Here is a 22,110-nt window from a genome sequence, read left to right as displayed (position 1 = left end):
AAATTCTGTTTATTAGTATTACCGGTTATAGTTTAACTGCACAATGGACAAGTAGAGGCATAAGTCGGGAACTGAGAAGCACAAGGAGAGACAGAAAAAATTGGAAGATATTAATAAGGGTGCTAGACTGAGTGAAAAATATTATGGAGACATTAACAATGAGATCAGTGATAAGCCGAAAAATTTAAAATCAATTCATGCCTCTAATTTAGGGCCAACTCCACTGAAACCTATGAATCTCCTAAATAGTCTGAGGGAATTAAAACTGGACAGTTTATTTCCAAATATTTGCATAGCCATTAGAATATTCTATACAATTCCTGTGACAGTTGCTGATGCTGAAAGATCCTTCAGCAAGATGAAGGAAATAAAAGATGTATTCAGATAAACAATGTGTCAAGAACGACTGAGTAACTGGCCTCCTTAGTCTGGAGAGCGATCTTGCTTGGTCTTTAAATTTTAATGATATAACTGATGATTTTGCATCAGAAAAGTCAAGTAGAGTTGTTTGTTGATGTCGGACTGCAAGTTAGAATTTACAGGTATTTAGGAATAATGTTTTATGAATATAATATATTGTGCTAATGTGAAATTTTGCTAAAAGTTTTCAATGTAATAAAAGTGTATATTTTTAAGTTCGTATCTGTGTATGGGGTTATCTCTCATTTATTTTACAAATAATTATTATGGTTAGAATAACTGGTAACTTGTAATTGTTACTTTTTTCAACGGGGGTCCGAGTACAGTATTGCATAGGGGCCCATAAATTCTGTCGGCGGCCCTGCTTGCCACCGTTTGAATTGCTTTACTGATCAGTTGCGATTGCTGGTGGGGAAACAAATGACAATCGACTCAAACAGTTGAAATTGCGTTAAAATTAATACTTTTCGCACGTTACCGTAATATCGTTTTAACATGCTTGCCTAGCGTTAAAATATCTACTTTTAGGAACGATTGTCTAACAACGTTTCTACAGCCAAGCGGAGATCCTCATAACAGGTGATCACCAAATATCCCATTTTTGTTCATCTCAAGGGGTTCGAACTTTTAAATAATTCGAAACGAAATGTAGAAATAAAAGGTATTTTACCAACAACTTCAAATTAACGTAACTCTGAAAATATTGAGATTAGGACACATGTTTATATAAAATTTTTGCTCAGAATATCTTCGGAAATAAACTCTGTAAGTGACGGTAAATCTTTGCGAATCACCCTGTATATAGTCCACATCGATATCCGTTCAGCTATCCCAACTCTTACAAAAAAAAAAAAACTGCAACCGATAACCGATAGGCAGCCAACGTTAACGTAAACCAAAGTTTCATAACCTTTTTAATATTGATTTCTTTCCATTGTTAGTCCTAGCACAGTCAACCTAGTTCAGTCTTAGAGAGAACTTTCTATATTGATTCAAATATGGCCCTTACACCATGCTGACAACACGATACAGCTATCTGTGAATGCTTAATGTTGGTTTATAAACTTCATAGTTGAAGAGACAAACTGGCTAAGGAGCCAATCCTAGCGAGCAGACGATGGTGTTCATTTTACGGGTAGTTCCACTTCGTGCTGTTCTAACGACAGATGTAATGGCAACATGCCCGTAACATTTTAAGTAATTTGTCTTCCTTGTTCCAACATATTAATTTGGGGGCGGGGGGTTGAGTCTACAGACAGTTTGAAGTAACGAAAAATTATTCCTTGACGAAATCAGTTTTCATTAGAAAAGTGAAATTTAAGCAAACTTGAGTGAAATATTTAGTATCCTTATTTCATTTTTATTAGTGTTTGAAAACGACTGTAAACCAATTGGCATTTTGAATTATGAAGAGTTTGCAAGATGTTAAAAAATATATCTAGCATGAAGGCGCTTTGCTTATTTTGAGATTAGAATCCATAGCTGCCCAATATATTTTTTTAAGAAAACAACATAAAATTAGGCTTCACTTTTAATTTACACAGATTAATGAAGTTGGGGAGTTTCTAAAGATAAAACATTTATTATCCGGCGAGTGGATCTGTGTCAACATAACCTCAATCTTGCCGTTCAGATCGTTTGCCAAGTTATAAATTATGCGCGTAACTGACATCATATAAAATTTCAGAATTACACACAGAGTTGTGTAAGTTATGTTTAAACCTAACCTCGAACACTCGTCCGTATAACATCTTATTTTTATTTCTTATTATACTCACTTACTGGCTTTTAAGGAACTCGCAGGTTCATTGCCGCCCTCACATAAGTTCGCCATTGGTCCCTATCCTGAGCAAGATTAATCCATTCTCTATCATCATATCCCACCTCCCTCAAATCCATTTTAATATTACCTTCCCACCTACGTCTCGGCCTCCCTAAAGGTCTTTTTCCCTCCGGCCTCCCAACTAACACTCTATATGCATTTCTGGATTCGCCCATACGTGCTACATGCCCTGCCCATCTCAAACGTCTGGATTTAATGTTCCTAATTATGTCAGGTGAAGAATACAATGCGTGCAGTTCTGTGTTGTGCAACTTTCTCCATTCTTCTGTAACTTCATCCCTCTTAGCCCCAAATATTTTCCTGAGAACCTTATTCTCAAACACCCTTAACCTATGTTCCTCTCTCAACGTGAAAGTCCAAGTTTCACAACCATAAAGAACAACCGGTAATATAACTGTTTTATAAATTCTAACTTTCAGATTTTTTGACAGCAGACTGATAAAAGCTTCTCAACCGAATAATAACAGGCATTTCCCATATTTATTCTGTGTTTAATTTCCTCCCGAGTATCACTTATATTTGTTACTGTTGCTCCAAGATATTTGAACTTCTCCACCTCTTCGAAAGATAAATTTCCAATTTTTATATTGCCATTTCGTACAATATTTCCGTCACGAGACATAACCATATACTTTGTCTTTTCAGGATTTACTTCCAAACCGACCGCTTTACTTGCTTCAAGTAAAATCCACGTGTTTTCCCTAATCATTGTGGATTTTCTCCTAACATATTCACGTCATCCGCATAGACAAGAAGCTGATGTAACCCTTTCAATTCCAAACCCTGTCTGTTATCCTGGACTTTCCTAATGGCATACTCTAGAGCAAAGTTAAAAAGTAAAGGTGATAGCGCATCTCCTTGCTTTAGCCCACAGTGAATTCGAAATGCATCTGACAGAAATTGACCTATACGAACTCTGCTGTACGTTTCACTGAGACACATTTTAATTAATCGAACTAGTTTCTTGGGAATACCAAATTCAATAAGAATATCATATAAAACTTCTCTCTTAACCGAGTCATATGCCTTTTTGAAATCTATGAATAACTTATGCACTGTACCCTTATACTCCCATATGGTAATGATAATGAGTCCGAGGTCCAACGCCTACAGTTACCCAGTAATTGTGCTTCAAATGGTTGAGAGAAAACCCTTGAGAAAAACCCAACTTGCCCCTACCAGGATTTGAACACGGGCTCGTTACACGACCAGACGTGCTAACCGTTACTCCACAGCGGTGGTTGATAAACTGATATATTGAAGCATTTTTATTTGTTACGTATTGCACACATATAATGGGATAATAAATTTGAGGCAATTTTTATTAAAATAATAGTAATTATCGACCGAGGAGAAAAAGATCAATTGGCAGACCTCAAAGAGGTGGACAGAAAACAAACAAGATCGTAACAGGCCATTCGGTCTAATACTTGTCAAGACGATGATGATGAGAAAAATAATAATAACAAAAAATATTTTGTACTTTTCCAGACCTGAACAATAAAAAATGGAAAATAAATACATGGTACTACTAAAAAAAAAATAATAATTCCTTGGCACATCCTTTACAAATGAAAAATATATTTTTGAGAACATGTTCAAAATATCCTTTTTTTTTTTAAACCCCTATAACTTCTGCCTCAAGTACTATGGGTATAAAAGGAAAACGAGGAATGCGCTTGCATTACTCGTACAATGCTGGTACGTAAATTGAAACTGTAGGCTAGAGCTACACGCACGCCAACCATCTCACACCTTGGGTGATCATTACCGATTTTCATGTGTTTCCCTCTTACATTAAAATAATTTTCACGAATAATGTGTAAACACTACGTTTCCAAATATCCGTTGCTTAAAGCTTCTTTGGCTAACTTACACTTCATATGAGAAGTTTCATATAAAAATTGTAATTTTAAAATCCAGCAAGGCCACCAGCGTAGCTCAGTCGTCTAAGGCACTTGCCTACCAATCCGGAGTTGCGCTCGGGGCGGGTTCGATTCCCGCTTGGGCTGATTACCTGGTTGGATCTTTTCCGAGATTTTCCACAACCGTAAGGTGTCAGGTAATCTATAGCGAATTCTCATTTCATCTCGCTATCGCCAGTCCCATCAACGCTAAATAACTTAGGTCCCTGAGAGAAGCTACTGAGAGCACTCGGGAAGTTCCGCTAGCGCATGCGCCATGCCAGAACAATACTCTATTACGTATAGCCTACGCAGTCGCTTCGCGCAACATATGGTTTGCTAGCTGTGGGACGAGTGGGAAAGTTACTTTATGGACGCGCCTCGTATAAGATTAAAGATTCTTTGTCATAATTTTTGTGTTTATACATAACTTATTTTCCAAAGCAACAGTGACCTAAATGTTAAGGTGGCGTTATTTGGTACGTGTACCTTACTTAATAGTGACGTTAAATAACCAACTAAAAAATCCAGCACAATATCCTACCTATTCAAGACGGTCACTTAAAAATTATAATTCAAGAATATTTGTAACCAAAAATAGTGTATTGTAACTCATCATCCCTTACAAAAAGCTAATACGTAAGATGTGAGAAGACTTAGCATGTTAAACGAGTAACACAAATACAAAGCAAAATGCCATCTACTCCACCACAAGGTGAGTTGACAAATTGCACGCACTTCGTTTTACAGCAAACCATGCTAGATGTGAATTTTAGGAGAGTGATGCATCGTTTGGCGTCCGCTCAAGAATTATGATAATTTAAAGTTTCGTGCACACACAGTCAAATGTTATGTCTAATGACATTTCACTTTGTTCCTGACAAAGTGACATTTTAAAAGACGTCTCCTCAAGACGACGAAAAAAGGAAACTGAATTATTGTTGCAGCTCATAGAAATTCACGAAAACTAACAGAAAAATGCCGAAATAGAAATTGGAAACCTCTAGCCTTTGTTGTGCTAGTTAAAATTAAGTATTTTAAGACCGCAAGTCTTGGATTTTGATTACATTTAGGTGAGGGGTAAACCTCTGTACAGTTCCCCAAAAAAGGAATGAATATATGTTGTGTGGATGTGTTGTGGGTGTGTTTTTGTATGTTTGTAAATTTCATGTTGTTCTAGAGTAGTGGTCGGCAAGATTGCGTCATATAAAATACAACCCACAAAACAGAACAAAGGGAAAGGAGGAGGTATAAGAGGAGAAGACGGGAAACGGACAGTGAAGAAACCCAACTGCTTAACTTTGAATGAACAGGCGATGGCTAAGGGGAGGGAGATCATATCTTACCCCTCTGACCTGCTTGTGTATTAAGGGTTGACTCGTGAGTCAAATATCTACCACTGGTGTAGAGTGCCAAGTTTACAATCATATCAAACATACCCAACACACATCCTGAACGCTCACCTGAATTTCAAAACACACACTCTTTTCGACACAATCATGAACACACCCCAATACAACAGGAAACCAGAAGATAGCGCGGGACCTCACTAGTCTTCGGACAATGACGGACACCACGCCGAACCTAGTAAGCCAGATAATTTCTATAATATTAACATAGGGTGACCAGACGTCCCGTTTTTAACGGGATTGTCCCTTTTTTCAGCTTCTTGTCCCCTGTTCCGAGAAAAGTATGCTCGGGACGCCAAGTGTCCCGTTTTCCTACTTATTGTTAAAATATTTGTTTTTATTTTCTTCTATTATGAAAGATAAATACATTAGTTCTACAAACATAATTCAGATTGTACCTCAGTTTTGTATTAGGCATATCTGGCACGAGTGCATCATCGGAAAGAGTGTTTTCATCGCTGAATTCAATTTGGTCCGACGAAAGGAATAAGTTTTCAGTTAAAACCATAAAGGCCATATTAATCACAAAATATTATTTAAAAAAAGTGTCTTGCATGGACTTCTATAGTTTTATGAAGGAAAGACCAACACTTCTAGAGTAAATTCACTCATCAAAGAAATATAATGCAGATTGTACAGTTGATCTTCATGGAGATTGTTAAAATAATTAAAAGGTAATATGAGGCAAACAATTTTGTTATGAACAAGTTCAGAATACAGTGACATGAATGTAATGTAAGGTCCAATTAACCTGAAGTATTTTTAAACAGGTAAGTTAACCTATTTAATCGAGACTAGTTGCAATATAAAAAATTGTCAATACTGACTTTAGCCAAGTATCCATGTTACTCTATTATATACTGCATAATTATTATAGCCTAGTTATTGCAAACAGTGTAATATTTATTGCTTTTAAATAGCCTAAATAAAACTGGATCTTATTGCTCACTGGCATTCAAGTAATAATGAATGTTTAGATAAAATGTTGATTCATGTCAACTTTAATAAGGATCTCGTTTTTTTATTTTGAAAATCTGGTCACCCTATATTAACACAGTAAAGAAGTTACAACTTTGATCAGTCAATTTTATTGTATAGTAAGACTGGCAATTAACCTCATTATATAAAATATTAAAAACAAGCGTCACGTCACGTGATCATGTCCCGCTTATTTTTTTGTTGAAAATCCTGCTTTTTCAAATAAAACGTCCTGTTTTTTTTTCATCTGGTAATCTTACTCCTTCCTCAATCCTGTTTATAATTCTAGACGCCAATGACTATAATGACAGTGAGGATTAAGCTTTTACTGAAAAAAAATATCGAGAATCCATATTCAGACAAGAGACTTTTATGCAAAGTAACGGGTTTCACAGGAGACGAACGAATAAAAAATGAACATAAAAGGAATAAAGTCGGCCTAGTTGACGCAGTAAGTATAGCGCTGGCCTTCTATGACCGAGGTTGCGGGTTCGATCCCGGGCCAGGTCGATGGCATTTAAGCACAGTCTACTATATACAGTCACGAAGCTTGAGTTTTGAGGGTGCTAGAAACAATAGACTGTGCCGGTACTATTTTGCATTGCATGTATGAGGCTATATTAGCGATCATAGTGGTGAGCAACTATCTAATGTTTGCATATTTACTACGTATTGAGCTTCGTGACTGTATATACTAGACTGTGATTTAAGTGTGCTTAAATGCGACAGGCTCATGCCAATAGATTTACTGGCATGTAAAAGAACTCCTGCGGAACAAAATTCCGCTACACCGGCGACGCTGATATAGTCTCGGCAGTTGCGAGCGTCGTTAAATAAAACATAACATTTAACTTTTAAAGGAATAAAGTGTAGAAAGAATATAAATGCCTGAGTAACTGGATAAATCACGTATAAATAATGACAGAAAAGAACACCTAAACCTAAACTTTGCGTTCCACTACAAACCCGAAGATCAGAAATGGAACGGTCAGACAGGCACGTGCTTGCTTACACACTGAATTGTGGAAGGAAGAAGCTTTATTTAAATCTGTATTCCCATTCCGTACAACATTTTCAAAGTCATACTACTAATCCTGGAAAGAACAGCGCTGCTTAAAAAGAAATAGTAGCTGGTCTGCATTAAGTCTGGCTTTCCGCTTATTTAAGCTCGAAGGCAATCACATCAAACACTTATTCCGCATTCGGAGTGGCTCTTTCAAGCGTATGTTTTATTCTTTGTTTACAATGAGTGATGAGAGACATAACAAAGATAACATTGGCTTAGTGCATGAGTCATTTGTTTCTATTTCTGACAGTTTCACTTGTTTATGCACATGGGGTTCCGAGGAAGAATATATGCGTGTGCGTCTGTTACGCGCATGCGCGCGGGGAAAAGGAACCAAGAATACTCTTCACAGTGATGTCATAGCCAAGACCAGACCTGTATTTACTACAAAGAAAATAAGAAATTAACATTCTGAGGGTTAAATTACACCAGAAAGAAGTTGGTGTAAGTTGGCTCGACAGATGACAGTTCACAGTCACTGCGCATCTGGTAATCATAGTACACGTTTGGAACAAGTTCAACACAATGCAAGCATAATGGAAAACAAAATGCTTTGCTGTAAGCCACTTGTTTAGAACAGAAGAGGGGATAATATAATCTGTCACAGGAGACACGATAAAAAAAAAAGCACCACCACTACTATGTCACTTCGACAACAATATCATGAGTGATGTTTTTTTAGCTACAGTGCTCAAAGAAGTTGTTGCATATTATTTTACTGCAAACTTATTTAGAAACTAGCCGTACCCGTGCGCTCCGCTGCACCCGTTAGAAATAAATATGAAGTAATTGCATAATTAAAATAGGACATTTGATCCAGGGAACATTCGTGTTTGATAGAAGGATAAATCGTTTATTATGTTACTTAATTTAAATTGTATTAAAAAAATTAAAATGCGATCATTTTGATCCAGAGACCACTCATTTGGTCATAAAAATTATTTTAGGAAATACAGGAAACGAATGTACAGAATAGCCCATCAAGTTTTCTGTGCATAAGAAGCTACTTTAATCTTACCTGTCCTCGATTCACTCAAAAGTTACTATAATAATATTATAGCATTATGTCCATATAGAGAAACTACACTTTCCAATGGTGAAATAATAATTAATTATACAAATCGGTTAATTTAGCTTCCGATATTACTTCATAAAAACACAGAAACACTCTGCAGGCTATGTTTCATAGCTTTCGATTGTTGTTGCCCAAGGCCCCTTATAGACGAAGTCATTTGTTTTTTATTTCATTACACCGCCTTAGATGGTGTTGTTATTGTAATTTTGAAACTCATTTATCTCATTAAATATCAGTCCTATCAAAATTTTACATAGAATAAAACTTATCGGAAATTATTTTTAAAGAAACGTTTGTTATGTAATATTTTTCGTGAAAATTAATAATAAGGGAGATATTTCGATTTATTTAATTCAAGCCCCCTTATAAGCCCCCTTTTAAATAAAATATTTTGAATGCCATATAGCCTAAATTCTAAGTTACAACTAACTTAATTTATATTCCAATTTTCATATAAATCGGTTCAGCCATTATCGCGTGAAAAGGTAACAAACATCCAGACAGACAGACATACAAACAAAAATTTCAAAAAAGCGATTTTCGGTTTCAGGGCGGTTAATTATATATGTTAGGACCAATTATTTTTGGAAAATCGAAAATTACGAGAAAAATTTCGGCTACAGATTTATTATTAGTATTGATATTGCAAAATGTCTTTTTTTGCTCAAGAAAGGTATTCTGATGCTGCAGTTTGGAGATATCTGTTCTGAAAATAGTGACAATAATTTTGTTATAAAATTATTGATTCCTATGTCAAGTGTATACCATTGTAAAAAGTCTGTTAGTTTCTCCATAGTAATGTCACAAGAGCGAGTGGATTTATTTGGGAAATCTCAGACCTCGTATGACATTTATTAGGATTATTTCATGAATAAAATAAAAATAAAAATAATATATCCCTAAAATTCGCTCACAAATGTTAATAACTGTATATTTATGAATACTTAACCTATTCAGACATTGTGAAGTCGAAATAGATGAATAACGATTATTGCAATAAATAAATTGAATGTTATAGTAATGCCAATTGAGAAAAGCGAAAACAGGTTTAAAAATGTTAATTATATGTACTGCGCTTTTCTCTTGTTATTATAACAGAAATACGTTTTCATTATCTGCTGAAATCATAATTTAATTTAAACGTATTATAGTATAATTACAAATAACCTGATTAATACATTAATTAAATGAACAATTGTTATGAAGGAGTGTCATTTTATTTAGATACAATGGACAAGGAATTAGAGATGTGGAAATAGGATTTCGCACTTTGTAATCGAATTTATAGAGACAGTACAATGGATTCATGCTCATCGATTTACGTGGAAACAGTTGGCGACACTGACTAAACAAAAGAACGACCATGCGATAAATTGATAGTGATAAATCGAGCTGCAGAAATTATCGCGATGTATGACTGTGATTGGTTGGAATTCAAAATTCCATTACACTTCATTGGCCGAAAATGGAATGACGTCATATAAACGAAATAGTCTCTATAAATTCGATTACAAACCTTTTATAATGATGTTTAGTATGATTACAATGTTTATTTATCGACATCTTGTATCCTTCAACCAATGATTTTATATATGAAGAACCTTACCTCAATTCCAAGAAACTTACTAAAAAATACTATTATATATTATGAATATATTTTTTAACAATTTTATTTTGCTTCTAATATTTTATTATGCTGCCAACTGCGAATTTATCTTAAACTATATCGCCATTTTGTCTGTAAAGTCTACGAAATGGTTGTTGCTCTTGACTACAGAAATAATCTCCACAACATTTGGCTTGATTCTGCAGGACTTTTCAATTTGATCTCTTTCTCCGACTTATTAGCAGCATCGTACTCTGTCTCCAGTGGAGACAGAATTCTGCCTTTTAGTTATCAAAATAGATCAATTTTGATGTGTGTGTCAGTCCTTTGAAAGACCCAACATTATATCTGGGCGAAGTAGGAGTACAGACCTGCGTAAGTGCCTTAGATTAAACGCTTGGAAATTCTACAGACAAAACAAATGAAATACTGTGAGAGAAGCAGAATACAAGAGAGTATAAAAAAGAGAGAGCCAAGAATAAGTCTATAAATATCCAAGTGAAGGCTGCACAGCCAAACTTTCTTGTGATCTACTATTAATACCCACAGGTACACTAAAAAGACAGGCATTTGTCACTCTGTTGGCCTGCAGAGATAAGCAAAACTGCATTACTTGTATACTGTCATTCTGCGATGAATCACACGTCACAATAAAATGCTTTTAATTAAAATAATTGTTTTTAAAGATTTGTTTCTAGGGATAACTGGAAAACGTTAAATATGCATGTTTTTTGCAACTAATCAAAACAAAGCTAAATATTTTACTCCTCACAAACAAACAAATTACAACATCGGAAGCCACCTGCACACATTCACTGCGTTTTTATGGTACCATCAAAAGCTGAATCTGTACGAGGCCAACTTAAATCTCAGCTGTGACCTTCTAAACAACTGAGGTTAAACCTACGATCTCTCAACGTTAAACGATTTCCTTAATGTTGACACCAGTTTAATGATTTGCTTCTGCAGTCAATAAAAAAAAAGCCTCTGTTCCTAATGCACCAAAACACAATCAAATATAAAGAGCTTTTCTTTGTACAAATAGACAACTCAATTTCATTAGTTTATTTAATGTTAATATAATGTAAATCAATACTGTTAATTCGTACAAATAAGGAACTCTTTGTACTCCATATCACAGTATATAAATGCTGCAATGCACTTTCATGTTTTATTAGTTTTATTTCTCTATCATTTTGTTGACACCATTGTTTTTAACGAGGCGAGAACTATATATCAATCGCGCGCGTCTCAAAAGGTAAATTGCCGGATGTTAGCTAATGTTATTATGGAAAAACAAAACTGTTCACATAAAAATTATGTGTGTACAACTGATCCTACTGTTGGTCGTAAGACTTTACGGCATAGTCGGGCTTTCCACGTCAACGACCTCGGTGATTAAGTAGAATTTAGAGAGAACAGAGAAGCAGTTGGCGGAGGGTTCTAGGCTACTTACGCTTTCCTTGTAATCATTCTGTAAGTCAATCGCTGGCCACATAACCAAGTTTATGATCGAGGGTTCGATCCTATCTCTAAACCGGCAATGAATATATACAACATAAAATGCCCTAATACATACCATTTCTTGGTATCTACAGCTAGAATGCAATTCATAAAATGTTTGATGAGTTTTATTGCTGGTGTAATTATGAAGGAAATTAGCTTCTCCTACACAAACATTTTTGGAGACATTCGGTCTATAGCGTTTCATGTGACACTATTTCTTATATAAGACAAACTGCTGAACAGGAAATAGTTTTTTTAGTTGGTTATTTAACGACGCTGTATCAGTATTCGTTTATTTAGCGTCGATGATATTGGTGATAGCGAGATGGTATACATAGCTTATTATATTTTGTAATATGAACGATTATATTTCACGTGTATAATTTTAAAACAAACGGTTATACTAAATAAGATATATAAGAACTCAGAAGAAATCACTGTAAATTTGACAGAAAACACGCCAAAAACACTTTTTTAAGGCGATAGTATAATCATTTTCAGCATCAAAACGCTTCATAAAGTGTGAAAGCAAAAATCACTCTTTTAAGGAGAAATATTTTTGAATACATAGCTTATAGGACATGAAACTATTCACTGTTCTTTCATACCTATGGGGGAAAGAGGAAAGAAAACAAGGACGAAGGAATGTATTGTCGGATTATCCTAAGATTAGCTTTGTAAATTTTAGTATTTCCCTCCTAATTACAAACAGAATTTAGAAAATGTTATATTTAAACCATGTAAGGAAATTGAACTCGAAATGTTAACTTCCAACACCACATTGCCAGATACTGTAATTTCATGACAAGGTACTGAACGCTTGTTCATTGTAGAATACATGCATACTTATGTACTTGCAGGGTTGAGAGAGGCAGGAGACTAGAATATAAAAACCATATATTCTCCACTTTATTTACGTTCGATTTAATTTTTTAACGTGAATATCTCTATAAATTCGGTCCAGTACTAGGATGTCATTCAACAAAGTCGACCGACATATTTTCAGCGAGTTTAGACACGCCTATAATTTCTAAACTGCACAGCATATTTCAATGAAGTAAACGGCGATCTACAGACAAAGAATCAATGTAGCCAACGTGACACTGAGTTGGAATGGATGACGTCATCAAGCGACACACGGGAGGGGGGGGAAGTTGCACGAATTGGCAACCGAAGCAGTGTAACTAGAGAAAGCGATAGAACGTTCGCAGTGGTGTCAAACGATTCGTAACTAACCAAGCCACAATATCAATTGATCAACAATCAGCAGTCGACAAGTTAAATTCGAAAAATTCGGCAATGTAGTTGAGTAAAGAAAGATAATTCACAATGTCGTCGCATAACATGCAGTGCAAATGGGAGAGGGCGTATGAACAACCGTATTCACGCATAAAACTTGCTGCAGTGTCTCCGATACTGCCTACCTCGATTTTTTTAGTCTCTTTCATGATGCTGACAACAATTTTTCTCAATTTATTGCGTATTTCACAGTATTTGTCTATTAAACTTTTTGCTTACTATATAAAAATCGTCGATTTTCGTTCCGGAAAATCTTTATTCTTCAACTAAACGTTCTGGAATTTTCAATTATTTCCTAAGACTATCCTTGATGAGCCCTATTTTTAAAAGTCGGTAAGAACAAAAGAAAGAACACACAAGATAATTCAATCATCGACTGATACAGGTAGTTCCGTAAATCGAGGAAAGGATATTGAGGGGAAAAAAAAAAAAAAAAAAAAAAAAAAAAAAAAAAAAAAAAAAAAAAAAAAAAAACATTATTGGAAACGTGTCCTTGAGCTGTTGTTAATATTTATAAGTTGCGCCTGCTTGTTGGCAACCCTTCTTACATCTCCGTGGGGCGTACTGTCGCGAATAATAGCAATTTTATAGCACGCCAGGTGACAAAACTGACGTCACATGACCTTCCTATAAACAAGACAGGCGGCTGCTGGCAAATGCACATAATTAATAACTCTTACGACGAACGAAAAGAAGGCAACACTTTTTTTTTGTATCATGAAAACATTATCTGTGTAAGGGGGGGAGGGGAAGTAAAAATCTCAGGCGAAATTTAAAGTACTCCAGGATTTACTATTCCAAAGAACAGAAAAGGCACTTTTTAGACATTTTTTTACACAAATCAGAACTTGTATAATTCTGTGACTTTGTGCGTGCGTGAGCGGGGAATTCGTGCGCGTGTGCATTTGATTCATTATACTGTAGTTGTCATAACTTGACTAATACGGTTTTTGTTACCGAAGAGAATTTAATGAATTACGGAACACAATGAATAGAAAATAAAACTAATGTACTTCAAAATTTCGCCTGAGATTTATTCTTAGTGAGTAATACTTCTATCGTTCTACCGGCCAGGAACAAGCAATAACGTAAACTGTACGCAGAAAAACACGAGGACTTCGGGGTTGAAAGCACTTCCTTATAAAGTTTTGGAAATTACCAGTAATGTAATACTTTAAAGTGCAAGCCAATGTAACAGTAAATATCGATCGACGTTTTTGTCATTAAGTCATTATATTTACCTCTTCCGCCTCTAAACCGTTATAAAGATACTTTGCATAATAGAGATCTGTTAGTATTGCATTTAAAATTAGCCACGCCACGCGACTTCTCTCAGTAATATCTCAGCATGGGGAGCAGCTACAGTCCTGTGCGACCACTCGTCTGATTTGTAATCGCGAGTTCTGCAATATTAAAGTAATAACAGACATGTACGACACACTTTTTAGTGAATTATAGTGGAAAATTTGTTGTGAACTGGGCCTAATTTCGGAATGTCGCTTCAGAAGAAGAGAAACTATCTATATGGTACGTCCTTCATTAATTACTTCCGTAATTGTAGACCCGTACTCTCATTTTCAAACAGAAACAAAAATAACACATTCAAATCAACACAAAGTCTGTAGTGTCATTCCCAAAACTGGGCGACATATTCCACATGCCAGTGTATCCCTGATCAATGAATATTTCTTTTTTATACAGTTACTTTTTCAGTAAAGCACGTCCTAATGTTTTCTATACAATTTTGTAATAACGAGACGATATTGTGAGTACTGTTAAGTCTCTATGATGGGATGTTTGCTTGCAAATCAAGCTTTCAGGAATAACTCCCTGTAAAGTTAATTTGAATAATTTCGAGAGAAAAATTGTTCCGGGGCCGGGTATCGAACCCGGGACCTTTGGTTAAACGTAAACGTACCGGAACAATTTTTCCCTCGAAATTGTTCAAATTAAATTTACAGGGAGTTATTCCTGAAAGCTTGATTTGCATAATACACGTCACTGTACGTAACAGAAAACCACAATTTAAGTCACACAGAGTTAGTGTGCACTCAATGTTGGTTGCTTGACGGTTGTCAGCCCACTTTGAGGTCTGTGGATATAGAGGGGAAAAACTGGATTGGTGTCGGGTGGAGTTCCCGGGAGCTCAGTTGGGATGGTTGCTTGTTTCTATATTCCCTTATAATTTTCTTTCTTATAAGCGCACATCATAAGGTTTTTCGGAATAATTTTATATCACGACGCAATTGTAGATGTTAATCTTGAGTCTTTTATTTTATTTTTTACTTAGTTTCGTTACAGCGAAGTACGTAACTTTTGTAACTCCTTAGACATATGTGGATGCTGTTAATCATCAATAGCCACGATAATGTCTCTGATTGAGGTTCTGCCTGATATGTACACCTATTACCTGAGTTTTTAACGACGCTGTATCATGTATGAGGTTATTTAACGTCGATGGGGTTGGTGATAGTGAGATGGTATTTAGCGAGATGAGGCCGAGGATTCGCCATAAATTACCTGACATTTGCCTTATAGTTGGGGAAAACCTCGGAATAAACCCAACCAGGTAATCAGCCCAAGCGAGAATCGAACCCGCGCTCGATCGCAACTCCGGATCCACAGGCAAGCGCCTTAGCCGACAGAGCTACGCCGGTGGCCTATACACCTATTATCAGGCAGTACATTTCACTTGATTATGTATGTCAGAGGAAGAACAATTGTTTGTATGCATCTGAAGTCTGACTAATATAATCTGTAGCTAATCGGCGATGTATCTCCTAGCTTAGTTGCCTCATTAGTGGTGCCTTGTTGGTATCACTTGAGAGGTTCAAAATTGTCTTCGGACAATTAACTAAACAAAAAAGCCACGATAAATGGTTCTTTCCACATACTTTACTCAGTTTCTTTTTCAGTAGAGCACGTCCTAAGGTCCTTTTTTCCCGGTAGAATTTCGTAATCACGAGGCAAAGATGAATATCGTGAAGGCTGTTTATTTCCACTCTTCTTATTCAGTTTTTCACAAGGGCACGTCACAATTTTTCTCCAGAACTGTAATAGCATTTATGTACTTCATGTCTGTGTAACTCTTTCTCTTTGTATCTGTCTGTATATGCGTCCCTGTCACTTTTTGCGTTCGTGTGTTTTTTTACAACAAATCTGCGAACAATCTATTTTTAAAGCTTTATGGATGGAGACTTGAAATGACTGCTAATGTCAATCTCACCATGGTATGCTTTTTATTTTTAACTGTCAATCAAATATCTACATATCTAAAATATCAAATCTGATGCTATTAAAGAAGACGCATCTACAACAGTTATGGACGCAAGCAACGGTAAGTATGAAGCATTCTAATTGTGGGACTGAATTAAGATGGAACAGACAGACCACTTGGCTAGAATGTGTGGGTAGTGAAACTCTATCCTCTTGCTGTTATTAAGAAACAATCTGCTTGCCAACTTACATCTACAATTGTATTGCAAGGCGTGTAATTCTCTCGTTGTGGTGACAGAACATAAATACAAGTGTAAAGACTTGGCACAAAAATTAATGACATATTTATAGGGTAATCATTATTTTCTTTTGGTCTTACGTAAGTTATACCTTTTATTTGTTATTCAAATCTCATCTACTTTGCTATTTGGGCCAGAGCAATATATTTAGAGCTACAGTAAATTTCGAGTTATGCAAGCAACATACATATTTGTCTCAACTACGCTGTCCAACTCAAGTAGAAGGAAGAATCTCAAGAGATTATCGCGTCTACAAAACGGTATAGGCTTAATGAGTTTATGGCATCATGACTTTGTTTTACGAAAGGAAAATTAACAATAACTATTTTACACATATACAGTGTATAATACAGTTTACTATAATCTCGGTTTTAACAAGGGAAATTATTATTTGCAAATACTATCTTCCCTGTATGTTTCACACGAAATTTTTATAAGGGAAAATGTTGTCGTTGTTGTCTAGTGCCTTGCATCTGGCAATGAAGCCATTAGCAGTCGTGCTTTCCAATACTTATGAACTGTAGTTTCTTCTGATCTTAATGCTTCACAGGTCTTCAAGATAAGGAAAAATGTAAAGGACTAAAAATACATCGAAATGCATCAACAACTATTTTATTTTCTTAATAGGTTCACGGGAATTGTTTATGTTTCGTCAACTGTCAAAAGACAGGTCTGAACCTCACAAGTGATACCAACAGAGTACCACTTATGAGGCAACTAGGCCAGGAGATAATGGGGTAGGGTGGCCATTACGGGAATTAATGTAACGAAATTCTAAAATGTACCTTAATTTGCTTTATTTAACATTTTACATTTGTTTCTTCGACAGTCAATTTTAAGTAAGTAAATAAATAAATAGAGTTTCACAATGTTATAAGGTCTCGCAAGCAGGGAATACCGATGGAAGGAATGCGAATGAAACACTGCAATAAGGAAGAGCGGGCGACAAGAAGGGTCACGAGATAACTTGAATGATATTCAAGAGTACAGTCGGAAGAGAAATGACATCGATAGAATCTGTCTTGCGTTGTGATAGTTACATTACGACTTTAGTTTATTCCACTGGATGTGAATAAGTGTCTGGTATTGCACGGTATTATTATTTCATTCGTAAACATATGTTGCACGTTTAATTAGCGTGGAATTTTCCTCTTGCTACGTTCTTTATTTCCACAGCGATGTCCTCATTTGTTCATCTTCTTGGAAGAGACAGTACTTCCATCAGCACGCACCACACCCTCCTTGGCGTGCCTACATACACACGTCAAAACAGACAGCAACGCCACCATTGCTTTTCGGTAATCGTTTCTTGCGCGAGCTATACAGAGAGTTGTGGCGAAAATAACACAATGCTAATTATGAACAGTAAAATTAATTAAATATTGATTAAAACGAATGACATGAAATTAATGAAAGCATTACAAAAGAAAAAAATAATATCCAACAAGTCTCCTACTTCACGCAAAGAATTTTCACTATAATGCCATTTAAACACCTTTTCGTGGACTGTATAAATTGCGCGAATTTTCGAAAAATTTTGTCTTTCCAAATTTATCAATAATGTTATTTAATTTTGCGCTATATATGCCAAGGCCCCATGAAAACAATGTTAAATACGAGTACAACAGAAATAAAAAAAACAATTACGACTAAATGCAGAAGAAAGAAATGCAAAATGTTAAACAAAGCAAATGCAGTTACACATTTTAGAACTTTATTTAAATAATTCCTCTGGACCTATGAAGAAAATAACGACCTCAGACAGTATGTTCGAAATAATTCTGGGACAATTTTCTTTAGACTACTTCACCTTTACTCCAATCATTCCTTAATTATCATCGTTATTATGATTTTACGAACTTTCGAATTTCTCTACTTTTAAAGAATCGTTATATGAAAAAGTACTGAACCACTCGTTCCTCCCATTTTCAACTTCCATTAAATTTATCACTATTTTAAAAACAGAAGTTCACAAATAAAATGAAAACATTGCACATAATGTTCTTCAAACATACATAAGGTTATTCAAAAGTAAGTTCTCATCTTGAAATGATAATAAATTTGTCAATTTGTTAGTAAAGAAATGGGATTTTATTAAAACACGAAATAGTCTTTCTTCTATGCTATAAATGGCATTAGTAAGCACATTCCCAGGGATGTTTTCAATGACATCCGATAGTGACTGTTTCAGTTCCTCACGTGTAGTAGGTCTACTAAGAAATACCTTTCCTTTTAGATAACCCTACAATCAGTAGGCTAGTCAGCTGGATTTATGTCTGGTGACCTAGAAGGCCAACTGTTCGGAAAATGTCTACTAATTACACGATCACCAAATGTGTTGCACAATAGTGTTTTTACAAAGCCTATCTTGTTCTTTGAGTTCAAAACGCATTTTCATTTTATAGGGATAGAACCGAAGCTGTCTTCTAAAATTCACAACACTGTTGAATAACTCATGTCCAGGCGCTTTGCAACTACAAACATTACATAGTCTGCATTTCCACTAACTTCCTGGACTTCTCATAAAACTAGAGCTGCACTCATCTCGTTTCCTAATAATTTTGGTCTACCTGATCGCTTTCTACCGGCAACTGAACCAGTTTCCTCAAATTTGTTCATCAACTTGTGAAACTATTTTACAGAACAGGGTCCATTTCTCAATATATGTAATGTTCGATATCTTCTCAATGCATATTGTTTATTGCATTTGTAATAGCAATTCAGCAACAAAATTGTGAACAGTGAATCTATTTAGAATTTTTGGCTCCTATAAATTTTCCCTAACAGCAGCAGTAGTTAACATTAATAGGCCTATAATGAGAATTATATTATTGTAAGACGTAAAAACAAACATTCTGAATGTAAATAAATAAATAAAATGCCAACTTCTGGCCGAGAAATGCAATAAGACAATTTTTTTTAAATTAAAAGAAAGGATCCTAGTCATAGTAAAATACTGTTCGTGTATAATATGACAGAAGCATTGGACACGTATCCAAATTAAAATATTCGCTATTATATTGATTATGAGAAGGAATTGACAAAACAGATCGGAAATTTTTGCGAAGTATTCAAATCTTCTATGGTCCAGAAATACACAGGAATTGATGATATTAACGCCACTAGGTCTAAATATTATGTGTAAAGATGATGATGATAATGATGATGATGATTTTATCCTACATTTGTCAAGTGAAAACCGATCACTTTTGAACTATACAAATTTTCTATTGTTGTAGAGAGCAATGAACCATTACCAAAAGACTGTTTCTAATTAACATGACTAAACATGTTGAATGAAATTCCTCAGTTCTTACTTCATGGCATTAAAATACGGACTTTCCTCTGACTCAGATGTGTACGTGATGGCATTTGTCCCGCAGTGGAGTCAGATGTGCTTGAGGAATGCTGGCCAAGTCACCAATTGGGTTTGTAAAATCTAAATCACTTCTAATAGTGTCTTGTTAGGTGCCTAAAATACTATGCTATTTGAAAGGCTATTGCATCTCATGTTTATAGTCTGATTCCTATTGTGTCCATCAGAGACCTCTGCATTCTTAATTTAAACTTTGGTCTAAAGAGGTAATTATCCATAAGCCAGTTAATTTGGTGGAGGTGAAGGACAACTGGCAAGTAATTTTGTCAGGTTTAAGGTGATTTCACCTGCCGTTGTTATATGGCAGGGGACATCTGATATTACTACCCTTCCAAAGGAAGTCGAGAATTCTTGTGGCCCCTTGAAAATTCACTGCCTCTAATTGGACCCAAGCCAATGAATTTCGAACTGAACAAGAATGGTAACCCCTAGACCAGGGGTCGGCATTTCATGCGGCAAGCAGCATCTTAAGTCATACTTTTGCAGGGGCAGTTCCAGGATAGACAAGTAGTTGTAACTGCCGATCAGCATGTCTGTTTCCAAACTATTAAACATAAAGAGTGCAACAAAACCAATATTTGTAGAGGAATGAGAAGAGAAAATCTTTTGTTATGCACAGGAAGAAAATGTAATATGTTGTTGTTGTTTTCTAATGCCAGGTGTTTGACAATAAAGTCATTTGACCTCTTGCACTCCAATATCTTTCAAAGATATTATCATGGCCAGCCACTGAAGCACAGATTTTGAGGTGTTCCGAATCCATTTCTTGGTTTGAGTTGCACAATGGGCAGTTAGGGGACTGATATATTCCAATTCTAAGCAGGTGTTTGCTATATTCTAAACTACTTAAAGGGTTTCATATTACCACCATAAAGAAGCATTTTATAAAACTCTACTGTCACGTGTACTTTGTCATAATACTAAAAAAAAAGTGTTGCCGAATATCATTTTCTGATATAAAATTTTGAAACTTTGCAAAGAAGCCTAAATAAGTGTTGTGCGACCATCACTTAGGTCGCACTGTTTGCTAGCCGGATGGCTACTGCGTTCGACTTCTGCTCCTTCTCATCAGGATCTCTGACACCACCATTTTACTCAACAATGGAAAACTATTTTGCTGGAAGAGCTGGAGCTCTCAGGATACTATAGGAAAACTACATGATTCCTAAACTTAGTCTGAAATGATTGCAATATTGTAAACTCTACTTGATTTATTATATATTTACAAAATGTACAAACAAAGCTACTTACAAGGTATTTCGTTTTCTGCAGCCAACGCCATCACGCTACCATCTCTTCTGTGCCAAAAAGACCAGATTAACGCCCTCAGTCAATCTCCACTAACTCCAGAATCTCCTCACCAACACTTTTTATGTTTCGTTATTCGTTTCCCACCCGGGGTGCTGACCACGCCATCCACCAGGTGAGATGGGCTTAAAATCACTTTTGATTTCATGTACTTACTAATGTCGTCTTAATCAAACATCCCTTACATTTAATTCGATTCAATGCAATATGGCGATAAGTCGCTTTGATGAGACTACGCGCAAGAAAAGAGTTCGAACAATGCGTAATATAATTTAACCAATTAAAATGCATGCATTGTTCTACTGGACCAATGCGATTAGTCCAGCTATGATCTGTGGCGTAAGAATACTTTCATTGTAGGCAGTGATTTACCACATGCCCGACAAGACTCTATAACGCTGGCTAAGCATCTCAAGACCGTGTATTCCGCTGACACTGTTCCTGTTTCAAATTTAATACTCCACAGGAAATCATGCTACAGGGCATTCTTTAGCCCTGGGGCATAACATAAAGGAAAATTGCTCTGATTTAAGAATTTCCCGAAAATTCACTGCAATTCAAAATATACACTCCTTAGGCCATTTTGTGCTAGGTTTATTTCAATGTTCGTCTTTTTCAAAAATGAAACCTGTTAAACGTAAAGCGCGCTCCCAATTGACGGACCAACATTTATTTGAGTAATTACAAATTGCAACTTACGATGGAGAACCAGATTTCAACATAGTTCAGTTAATTATTTTCAGTCTATACGGTATATATATATATATATCAAATTATTTATGGCAAACACCAAATTACATTACAT

General features: G+C 35.6%; 1 protein-coding gene across 7 annotated transcripts in view; it reads right to left on the bottom strand.

Annotated features, from left to right (window-relative positions):
- The window catches only part of LOC138703000 (protein phosphatase 1 regulatory subunit 12A-like), a 227,099-nt gene that overhangs the window by 54,957 nt on the left and 150,032 nt on the right, over nt 1-22,110 (bottom strand). The window lies entirely within an intron of this gene.

The sequence above is a fragment of the Periplaneta americana genome, chromosome 7 (genome assembly GCF_040183065.1).
Source record: "Periplaneta americana isolate PAMFEO1 chromosome 7, P.americana_PAMFEO1_priV1, whole genome shotgun sequence".
NCBI lineage: Eukaryota > Metazoa > Arthropoda > Insecta > Blattodea > Blattidae > Periplaneta > Periplaneta americana.
Note: the sequence above shows the minus strand (reverse complement) of the source record. Positions and strands in the feature narration are given on the sequence as shown.